The sequence below is a fragment of the Vipera berus genome (genome assembly GCF_964194415.1).
Source record: "Vipera berus genome assembly, chromosome: Z".
In the NCBI taxonomy this organism is placed as follows: domain Eukaryota; kingdom Metazoa; phylum Chordata; class Lepidosauria; order Squamata; family Viperidae; genus Vipera; species Vipera berus.
Genome location: NC_138205.1, coordinates 18,057,966 through 18,067,875, shown reverse-complemented (window position 1 = coordinate 18,067,875; position 9,910 = coordinate 18,057,966).

Here is a 9,910-nt window from a genome sequence, read left to right as displayed (position 1 = left end):
AGAACAAATTCAAACAGTGCCAACGACTTTTAACGGTCTCACCAACAGTTCCAAAACAACTAGAAACTCGCCATGCCAGCAAACATTGTTGGTCGTATGTCGTATGTTACCTTAGTTCCACCATGTTGCTCAAACACATTAAAATCTTCCTGATCATGTGGCCTATAGTAGCCCTTACTATCCCTCCCAAATCTATTCGCCTTCAAGAGCCAATGCAGCCGCAGCCATTCCAGGCGCCGCCATGTTTTATGTGAAGCAGAGGCAAAAAGACCAAATTCCTTTGGAGTGGCCATTTCTTTTTAATGTAACGTGACTCTCTTGCACAGCTGTCCTATTTACATATACAGCAAAAGTAGTTGATATATCCAAGCTGCATTCTAAATAGCAGAGCCACTGCTTCTAGTTCTTCACAAATATCCCAGTTGTACTTGATGTACTGTACTGCATATGCTTCAACAACAGTTACATGTTTTCATCTCTTTCTTTCATGTGTTCTTTCAGGTATTGAAGGGTGTACATTTGCCATAGTATAAAAACAAAAGATTCCATAAAATGGTACAATAGGTTAAATTATGGGTTATTTTCATGATTAGCAGCCAAAAATCTATCAGATACACCAGACTGTTCAGGAAACAATATCTTTGTTGTCCAAGGATATTTACACAAGAAAGCATTTGCTTGTAAATCGTGTGCTGAGTTAATACAGTTTTTTTCCCAGTCACATTATCCAATCTAGAGGAGGAGTTGGTGTAAAATGTGCCTCCAAAATGTTCCAGAGAATTTTAAAATACTCCATACTTCCTCAGGCACAGGGCAATCCGGTGGTAAAAGCACCAGGAAACCAGGAGATGGTGAGCTGTAGTTCTGCCTTGGCATGAAAACTGGCTGGATGACTTTTGGTCCAACCCACTTCACAGGGCTGTTGTGGGGAAAATAAGAGGAGGAAGGGGTATTGGGTATGTTTGCTGCTGTTGAAAGAAAAATCTTCATCAGGGTCCAGTCCAAGCTGGGAATAAACAAAATGGCGACTGCTTTAGAAAGAAGGTTGTAGTTTATTGAAGAGGAGAGCCAGACAGAAAGATGACTCTGGGAAAAAGTGACCACATGGAGCAGAGTGTTGGGCTTTTACACCTTCTTGAGCTTTTGTTTGGAGATGTTCCTACAGCATGAACTTTGACTTGAGTCTGAGTGTGCCTTTCTGGTATTCTGATTGTGATGGTTAATCCTATTATGTCCCAAAGGACATATCCTGCTTCCCTGTGGCTGTGGCTGATGACTATAATCCTTCTTTGGATTTTTTTGGTGTGAGGGATTATTGATTCTAGAGATCTTTGTCTTTCTAATCCAAGCTTCCTGGCTCCAATCTTTCTGACAAGGTTATCACTTCTGCATTTCTGCAGACCTGGTTTCTGTTTGGGGCAGAGAGATGTGCGGGGAGGGGTGGGGTGGGGTTTCTGCCTTTAAGATCCTTTGGGGAAATATAACATTCTGCCTTTTAATGTTCCCAAAGATTTTTCTTTCTCGGGGGGGTGACTTCCCACACTGCCTTGAATTGTTTATAAAAATAATAAAGATATGATTAAAAGCAACCTTACTTCTACAAAGCTATCCCAAAGGTGCATTTTCAAAAGGCAACTGGACTTTGTTTTTTCTTTAAAAGACCTTTCACTTCTCATCCCAGAAGCTTCTTCTTCAGAAGCTTCTTCTTGGATGAGAAGCGAAGCATCTTCAAGAAAAAATGAAGTCCAGTTGCTTTTTGAAAAAGCATCTTTGGGACAACCATGACTTGGATGACTGAGAATCTCCATAGATATTCTGCAAAGCTACTTTCAGAAAATTACATAGGAGCAGGAGACACAAGGTCTGGAGGAAGAATGGAAGAACCCAGAGTTCCCCAAAATATTTTATCTTTAGAGAGAAAACATTTTGCAGATATTGCATGGAATGAGACAGACACAAAGGAGTAGCTGTTATGATTACATCACTCAATGATCAGAATCTAACTGATCTTACTAGTAAAAGAACTGCAACCTCTGTTAAGCAAGAAACCAGCTACAAGGCACCATGTATACTTCCTATTCTTTCAAAAACAGTTGAAGCCAAGTCATCACCATGTTGCTGGAATTGGGTACTGTATGTGTAGTTTAACGAAGAGAAGGGTGAGGGGTGACATGATAGCAGTGTTCCAATATCTCAGGGGCTGCCACAAAGAAGAGGGAGTCAAACTATTCTCCAAAGCACCTGAAAGCAGCACAAGAAGCAACGGATGGAAACTAGTCAAGGAGAGAAGCAACCTAGAACTAAGGAGAAACTTCCTGACAGAACAACTAACCAGTGGAACAACCTGCCTCCAGAAGTGGTGAATGCTCCAACACTGGAGGTTTTTAAGAAGAGACTGGACAGCCACTTGTCTGAAATGGTATAGGGTTTCCTGCCTGAGCAGGGGGTTGGACTAGATGACCTCCAAGGTCCCTTCCAACTTATGATGATGATAATGATGATGGATGATGATGATGATGATGTTAGCTGCCACCAAGTTCACAAGTTAATCAACGCTCGCTCTCCCTGACTTACCCCATCAAAGAACTGAAAAGAGGCATTCAAATCCTGCATCACTGATCCATTTAAGTTTTAATTCTGTGTGCATTTGGCTGGGAGTTCACCAAAACATCGAATGCTTGATGTTGGGAGTGGCAGAGGAATGGAGCCCGCCCCCCCCCCCTGGGCACATTTTTTTCTGGTTTTGAATTTGAAATAAAAACATCTCCGAATAATGTTTTCCGCAAGAGGCACCTATGGAAAGTGGGACAAGGCAGAACTGATTTCAGAAGCTGGGGAGCAGGATAGTGTGAGACAGTGTTTGTCAAACCTCACACTTTTAAAAAGTGTGGACTTCAACTCTCAGAATTCCCCAGCCAGAATGGGGAAGTTGAAGTCTACCCGTCTTAAAGTTGAAGTCTAGCCATCTTAAATTTGCCAGGTTTGAAGAGTTATCATCATCATCATCATCAGAGTTGGAAGGGACCTTGGAGGCCTTCTAGTCTGATCCCTTCCTCCTATATCATTTCCGACAAACGGCTGTCCAGTCTCTTAAAAACCTCCAGTGATGGAGTAAGCACAGTGCCTAAAGGCAAACCGTTTCACTGGTTGATTGTTCTCACTGTCAGGAAATTTCCCCCTAGTTCTGAGTTGCTTATCTCCTTGGTTAGTTTCTATCCATTGCTTCTTGTTTTGCCTGCTGGTGCTTTGGAAAATAGGTCGACCTCCTCTTCTTTATGGCAGCCCACCAAATAATGGAACACTGCTATCATGTCACCCCTAATCCTTCTTTTCATTAAACTAGGTAAAGGTAAAGGTTCCTCCACACACGTGTGCTTGTTGTTTCTGACTCTAGGGGCCGGTGCTCATCTCCGTTTCAAAGCCGAAGAGCCAGCCCTTGTCCGAGGACGTCTCCGTGGTCATGTGGCCGGCATGACTAGATGCCAAAGGCGCACGGAACGCTGTTACCTTCCCACCGTAGTGGTCCCTATTTTTCTACTTGCATTTTTACGTGCTTTCGAACTGCTAGCTTGGCAGAAGCTGGGACGAGTAACAGGAGCTCACTCTGTTACACGGCACTTGGGATTCGACCCGCCAAACTGTCGACCTTCTGATCGGCAAGCTCAGCGTCCTAACCCACTGAGCCACCGCATCCCTTTTTCATTAAACTAGGCATACCCAATTCCTGCAATCGCTCTTCATATGTTTTAGCCTCCAGTTCCCTAATCATCTTAGTTGCTCTTCTTTGAACCCTTTCCAGAGTCTTGACATCTCATTTACATTTACATTTACATTATTTTTTATATGAAATCCACCCGTCTTAAAGTTGCCAAGTTTGAGAAACAATTATATGAGAGCTCCCACTAATGGGAACCCAGTTTGCTGAGCTTCAACATCTCAAGAGGGAATTCGTATTAAGAACAAGTAGGGAGGCAGCCGTGTGAAACAAGAAGGAAAAAGACAAGAACGAGCTGATATTGGGAGCAACTCAAAAGATCCTACAGAGAAATGTCCATGGATGGCACAGGATAGGTTTTCTAGCTTACATTCTTTTGTCTTCCATCACTTTCTGGTTGTCTGTTTGCCTGTACTTGTAGCTAAGGAAGTGAGCTTATTCTACAGGTAGTCCTCCATTTACAACCATTTGTTTAGTGATCATTCAAAGACACACCAACACTGAAAAAAATGACTTACAAATCAGTCCTTGCCCTTACGATCATCAGTGCTATCACACAGTCATGTGATCAAAAGTTGGAGTATATTTACAATGGATGCAATGTCCTAGAGACATGTGATTATCATTTGTGACCTTCCCTGCTGGGTTCCGACAAGCAGGCTGTGGGGGAAGCTGGATTCATTTAACAGCCGCACGACTCACTTAACAACTGCAGGAATTGCAGGAACTGTTGGAGATGACCAGGCTGAGCTCAAGGGAGGGGTCAAATGCATCGTCAGTCACGAGTCCCTGTGTGCCCGCAAGAGATCTAAGTCCAGCCCACCTTGAATGCTTCTCTTATTTCCTGCTCATTTTCCTTAACTGCCAGTTGGTCAGATTCTTGCAAGAGCTTAGGCTGGCAATAAATCTTTATAGACATTTGAACTGCCTGACTCTCCTGATTTTCCCCATTACTTGACATTTGCTCAACAACCAGGGCAAATTGGGTTGGATGTGATGTAGTAGTAGTAGTAATAACAACAACAACAACAACAATAACAACAACAACAACAATAACAACAACAACAACAACAACAACAACAATAATAATAATAATAATAATAATAATAATAATAATAATAATAATAATAATAAGTTGGAAGGGACCTTGGAGGTCATCTAGTCCAACCCCCTGCTCAGGCAGGAGACCCTATACCATTTCAGACAAATGGCTGTCCAATCTGTTCTTTAAAACTTCCAGTGTTGGAGCATTCACAGCTTCTGGAGGCAAGTTGTTCCACTGATTAATTGTTCTAACTGCCAGGAAGTTTCTCCTTAGTTCTAGGTTGTTTATCTCATTGATTAGTTTCCATCCACTGCTTCTTGTCCTGCCTTCAGGTGCTTTGGAGAAGAGCTTGACTCCCTCTTCTTTGTGGCAGCCCCTGACATATTGGAATGCTGCTATCATGTGACCCCTTGTTCTTCTCTTCATTGAACTAGACATACCCAATTCCAACAACCGTTTCTTATATGTTTTAGCCTCCAGTCCTCTGATCATCGTTGTTGCTCTTCTCTGTACTCTTTCTAGAGTCTCAACATCTCCTTTACATCGTGGTGACCAAAACTGGATGCAGTATTCCAAGTGTGGCCTTACTGAAGCATTGTAAAGTGGTATGTACTTAACAATCGCCTTGCTTAGCAATGGAAATTCTAGGTCCCCATTGTGGTTGTCTGTAGACTTGTAACAGCAGAGCCAGTCCTTGCTTATAAAAGCTTGCAACCAAGAATGATTTATTGGGGCCACCAGATCTGAGTTCAAAATCTCTGGACAACCAGCAGAAGACAGCAAAGAGATGCAAAAAAAAAATTCCTCTTAATATTCATCTTGATTGTTGTGATCCAGATCCAACACTTCTTTGAATATGAAGTAAAATTTGTAATCATCCAGCCAGAAAGAAGAGGAAGAAGGTCACACCTGCTAAGGAAGAAGATGAATTTAAGATAAATGTCCCAAAGAAAAACATTCCCTATAAGGAGACATATTAAAAGGTGAACGAAGCTTAACAAGTTCATGTATGATCAATACCAAGAAGGTTTTGAGGAGCAAGAGAAACAGAAGCAGAACGGGTTAAAAGCTTATATTTTGTAGAAAGGCGCTCTATATTTTTAGCAGCATTTGGAGAAAAGTTATTGCTTAGTTTGCAATGAGATATCATCCAACAGGAACATAATATGCAGCTTTCCATCTCTTCCCCAGACTGAGGCTGCTGTTTCAATCTCATGTCTGGAGATGGCCGTCAAGATGGGACAACATGGGTTGAAGTTGAACCCAGAGAAGAGCAAGAGTCACCCAGAGTCTCTGTATTAGTGGGATGGGCAGCACAAAAATTAAATAAATGAGCACATCTTTAACTTAAACTTACAATTAAAAAAACTCTTAGAAAATGACGACAAAGAATGAACTAACAAACCAGGGGACAGAACACAAACCAGAGGACAGTGGCCCACACAGCGAAGCTACAGATGAAGAGAACCGTAGCTTAATACAAACAAAAGAAAACTTGCAAGATTTTGCCGTAAGAATGAAAATGGAAAATATATCTTATTTTTCAGGGCTTCAAAGCACACATGAAGATAGGAAAGAAGATCTAGCAAAATGGATTATAGAGCAGCCAGGAGAATCATTAAAGTGTGGGAGACAAAAAAAAAGTATGTCTCGCTTAACTTGTCTCTTCCATTCCCAACAACATTTACGAAAATACAGGAAGAATCCCTTAGCAAGTTGAACACACTGACTTGGAAAGTTACTTGGCAAAAGAAGAAAGCTAGAGTTAGATTCAAGAGATTTGATTCGACCTACCAGATGGAGTACCATATGATTAAACGCTTGTTTGAACATGGTTAAAAGAATGGATAAATTAAGGATATGAAGGAGCCCTACAGTAAGGAGAACATGATATACAAGTAGTATAGAATTTTTTTATAATATATGAAATGTAACTGCCCTTTAGAAGGCCAGATCCTGAAGCTGAAACTCAAAGACTTTGGCCACCTAATGAGAAGGAAGGACTCACTGGAGAAGAGCCTCATGCTGGGAAAGATTGAGGGCAAGAGAAGAAGGGGACGACAGAGAATGAGGTGGCTGGATGGAGTCACTGAAGCAGTAGGTGTGAGCTTAAATGGACTCCAGAAGATGGTAGAGGACAGGAAGGCCTGGAGGAACATTGTCCATGGGGTCGCGATGGGTCAGACACGACTTCGCAGCTAACAACAACAACAACAACCCCATAGAGATATTCCTTATTGATTTGAAGGGGTCTCAGTGTGGCTGGTTAATAAGGGAACAAGGCATACCCATCAATATAAAAGGCAGGAAGAACGAAGAAGCAGCGATTAGAGGACAGCAGCAACAAAAATCTCCCCCACAGCCTTTAACATTCAGGATTAAGATTTGAGGAAATTGAATTGTCATTCTACAATAATAGGGTTAACTCTGGTTAGATCAGGGGGGGCATTTATTTCATTCATTTTGAATATTCTGTCCACATATGGACAAGGTGGGGGGGAACACCTCTTGCATGCTTTGTGAAGGCTGCTCTGATCTGTAGAATAGAATAGAATAGAATAGAATAGAATAGAATAGAATAGAATAGAATAGAATAGAATAGAATAGAATAGAATAGAATAGAATAGAATAGAATAGAACAGAACAGAACAGAATAGAATAGAACAGAGAATATAGAATATAGAATATAGAATAGAATAGAATAGAATAGAATAGAATAGAATAGAATAGAATAGAATAGAATAGAATAGAATAGAATAGAATAGAATAGAATAGAATAGAATAGAGCTGGAAGGGTCCTTGGAGGTCTTCTAGTCCAGCCCGCTGCTCAAGCAGGAAGACCTAATACCATCTCAGACAAGTGATTGCCCAGTCTCTTTTTAGAAACTTCCAGCAATGGAGCGCCCACGATTTCTGAGGGTAAGCTGTTCCACTGGTTGATTATGACAGATAAGAATGGTTTGAATACAGAGGGGAAATTAAGCTTAAAATCTGTCACTACCTCCATTTCTTCCCCATCTATTTGCCAGGAATTGAGAGGGCCGGATGCCATGATCTTGGTTTTCTTAATGTTAAGTTTCAATCCAACTTTTGCACTCTCCTTCTTCACCCGCAACAAGAGCCTTGGTGGAGCAGTGGGCTAATGCCTCCTTAAGTAACACCAGCTGCCTGCAATTAGTGCAGGTTCGAGTCCCACCAGGCTCAAGGTTGACTCAGCCTTCCATCCTTCCGAGGTAGGTAAAATGAGGACCCAGATTGTTGGGGGCAATAAGCTGACTTTGTAATAATGCCGTTTGGGGGGGGGGCGAAAGCCCTAATAAGCAGGCATATACATAGAATGAAGGCTATTGCTAAGCACATTGGTTTGTGCTTAGATTGTAAGCCGCCCTGAGTCTTCGGAGAAGGGCGGGATATAAATGGGATTAAAAAAAAATTAAGAATCTTGAAAACAGGACATATAGTGACTTAACAAGATGACTTTTCTAAATACAGATGAAACATAAGCTGATCAGAAAAGATGTTATATGTGCCGATGTTGCTGTTATTTGTACAAACACAAGAAAAATGTTTATATCTAACTTCGTATATATCAAAAATATTAAGAACTACGGTATATTTGTTTAATGTTGAGAAAAGGAGAATACTACTGGAAGAACAGAAGATCAAAGCATTATCAAAGCATATCATCAATCAATAGACTGATTATGGAACTATAATATATATATATATATATTTGTTTTTATATACCGCCCTTCTCCCGAGGGACTCGGGGCGGTGTACAGAGTAAGGTAGGTATACAGTTGAACAATAGTCAGAAACAATAGTAATAACAACTGAGACCCCAAGAGCTATCAGGCCAGGCCGGACTGCTGGAACAGGTAAGTTTTTAATTCGCGCCGGAAGGTGCGGAGGTCGGGGGCCATCCGGATTTCGGTAGGCAAGCAGTTCCAGAGGGTTGGCGCACCCACTGAGAATGCCCTCCCCCTGGGGACCACCAGCCGACATTCTTTGAGCGGTGGCACCCTGAGGAGGCCCTCTCTGTGGGAGCGCACAGGACGGAGGGGTGTTGACGTTGGCAGAAGGTGCTCCCGTAGGTAGTCCGGACCCATGCCATGTAGGGCTTTGTATGTCATTGTTAGCACCTTGAATTTCACTCGGAAGGCAACCGGAAGCCAGTGCAGCTCACGGAGGAGAGGTGTGATATGGGAGTATCGGGAGGCCCCCAAAAGTGTCCGTGCAGCTGCACTCTGCACCAGTTGAAGTTTCCGAGTGGCTCTCAAGGGCAGCCCCATGTAGAGAGCGTTACAGTAGTCAAGGCGAGAGGTCACAAGAGCATGGGTGACTGTACGTAAGGCATCCAGGTCCAGATAAGGCCGTAGTTGGCGCACCAGTCGAACCCGGGAGAAGGCCCCCTTGGTCACAGCTCCTATGTGATCTTCCAGGGATAGCTGTGAGTCTAGGAGGACACCCAGGTTGCGGGCCCTATCAACAGGGGGTAATAACTCATCCCCGATGTTAAGGGATGGAATGTTCTGAGTATCCTGGCTTGCCGGTAGGTACAGCCATTCAGTCTTGTCCGGGTTGAGTTGAAGCCTGTTCCTCCCCATCCATTCCCGGACCGCTTCCAGGCAACGGGACATCACGTCGAGGGCATCACTGATGCTGTTTGGAGTTGAGATGAAAAGCTGGGTGTCATCAGCATACTGATGGTACCCTACTCCAAAACCACGAATGATCTCACCCAGCGGTTTCATGTAGATGTTGAACAGGAGAGGCGAGAGAACCGACCCCTGAGGGACTCTGCAAACGAGAGGCCTCGGAGTCGACCTCTGTCCTCCTGCCAGCACCGACTGCGAGCGACCCAGGAGAAAGGAGGAGAACCACCGCAGAACCGTGCCTCCCACTCCCAGTCCCCTGAGGCGCCGCAGCAAGATACCATGGTCGATGGTATCGAAAGCCGCCGAAAGGTCTAATAAGACTAGGACAGAGGAATGGCCCCTGTCCCGGGCCCTCCAGAGATCATTCATCAGAGCGACCAATGCCGTCTCCGTGCTGTAGCCCGGCCTGAAGCCCGATTGGCACACGTCAAGATAAACCGCTTCATCCAGGACCTGAGGAAGTTGATGCGCCACCACACTCTCAACAACCTT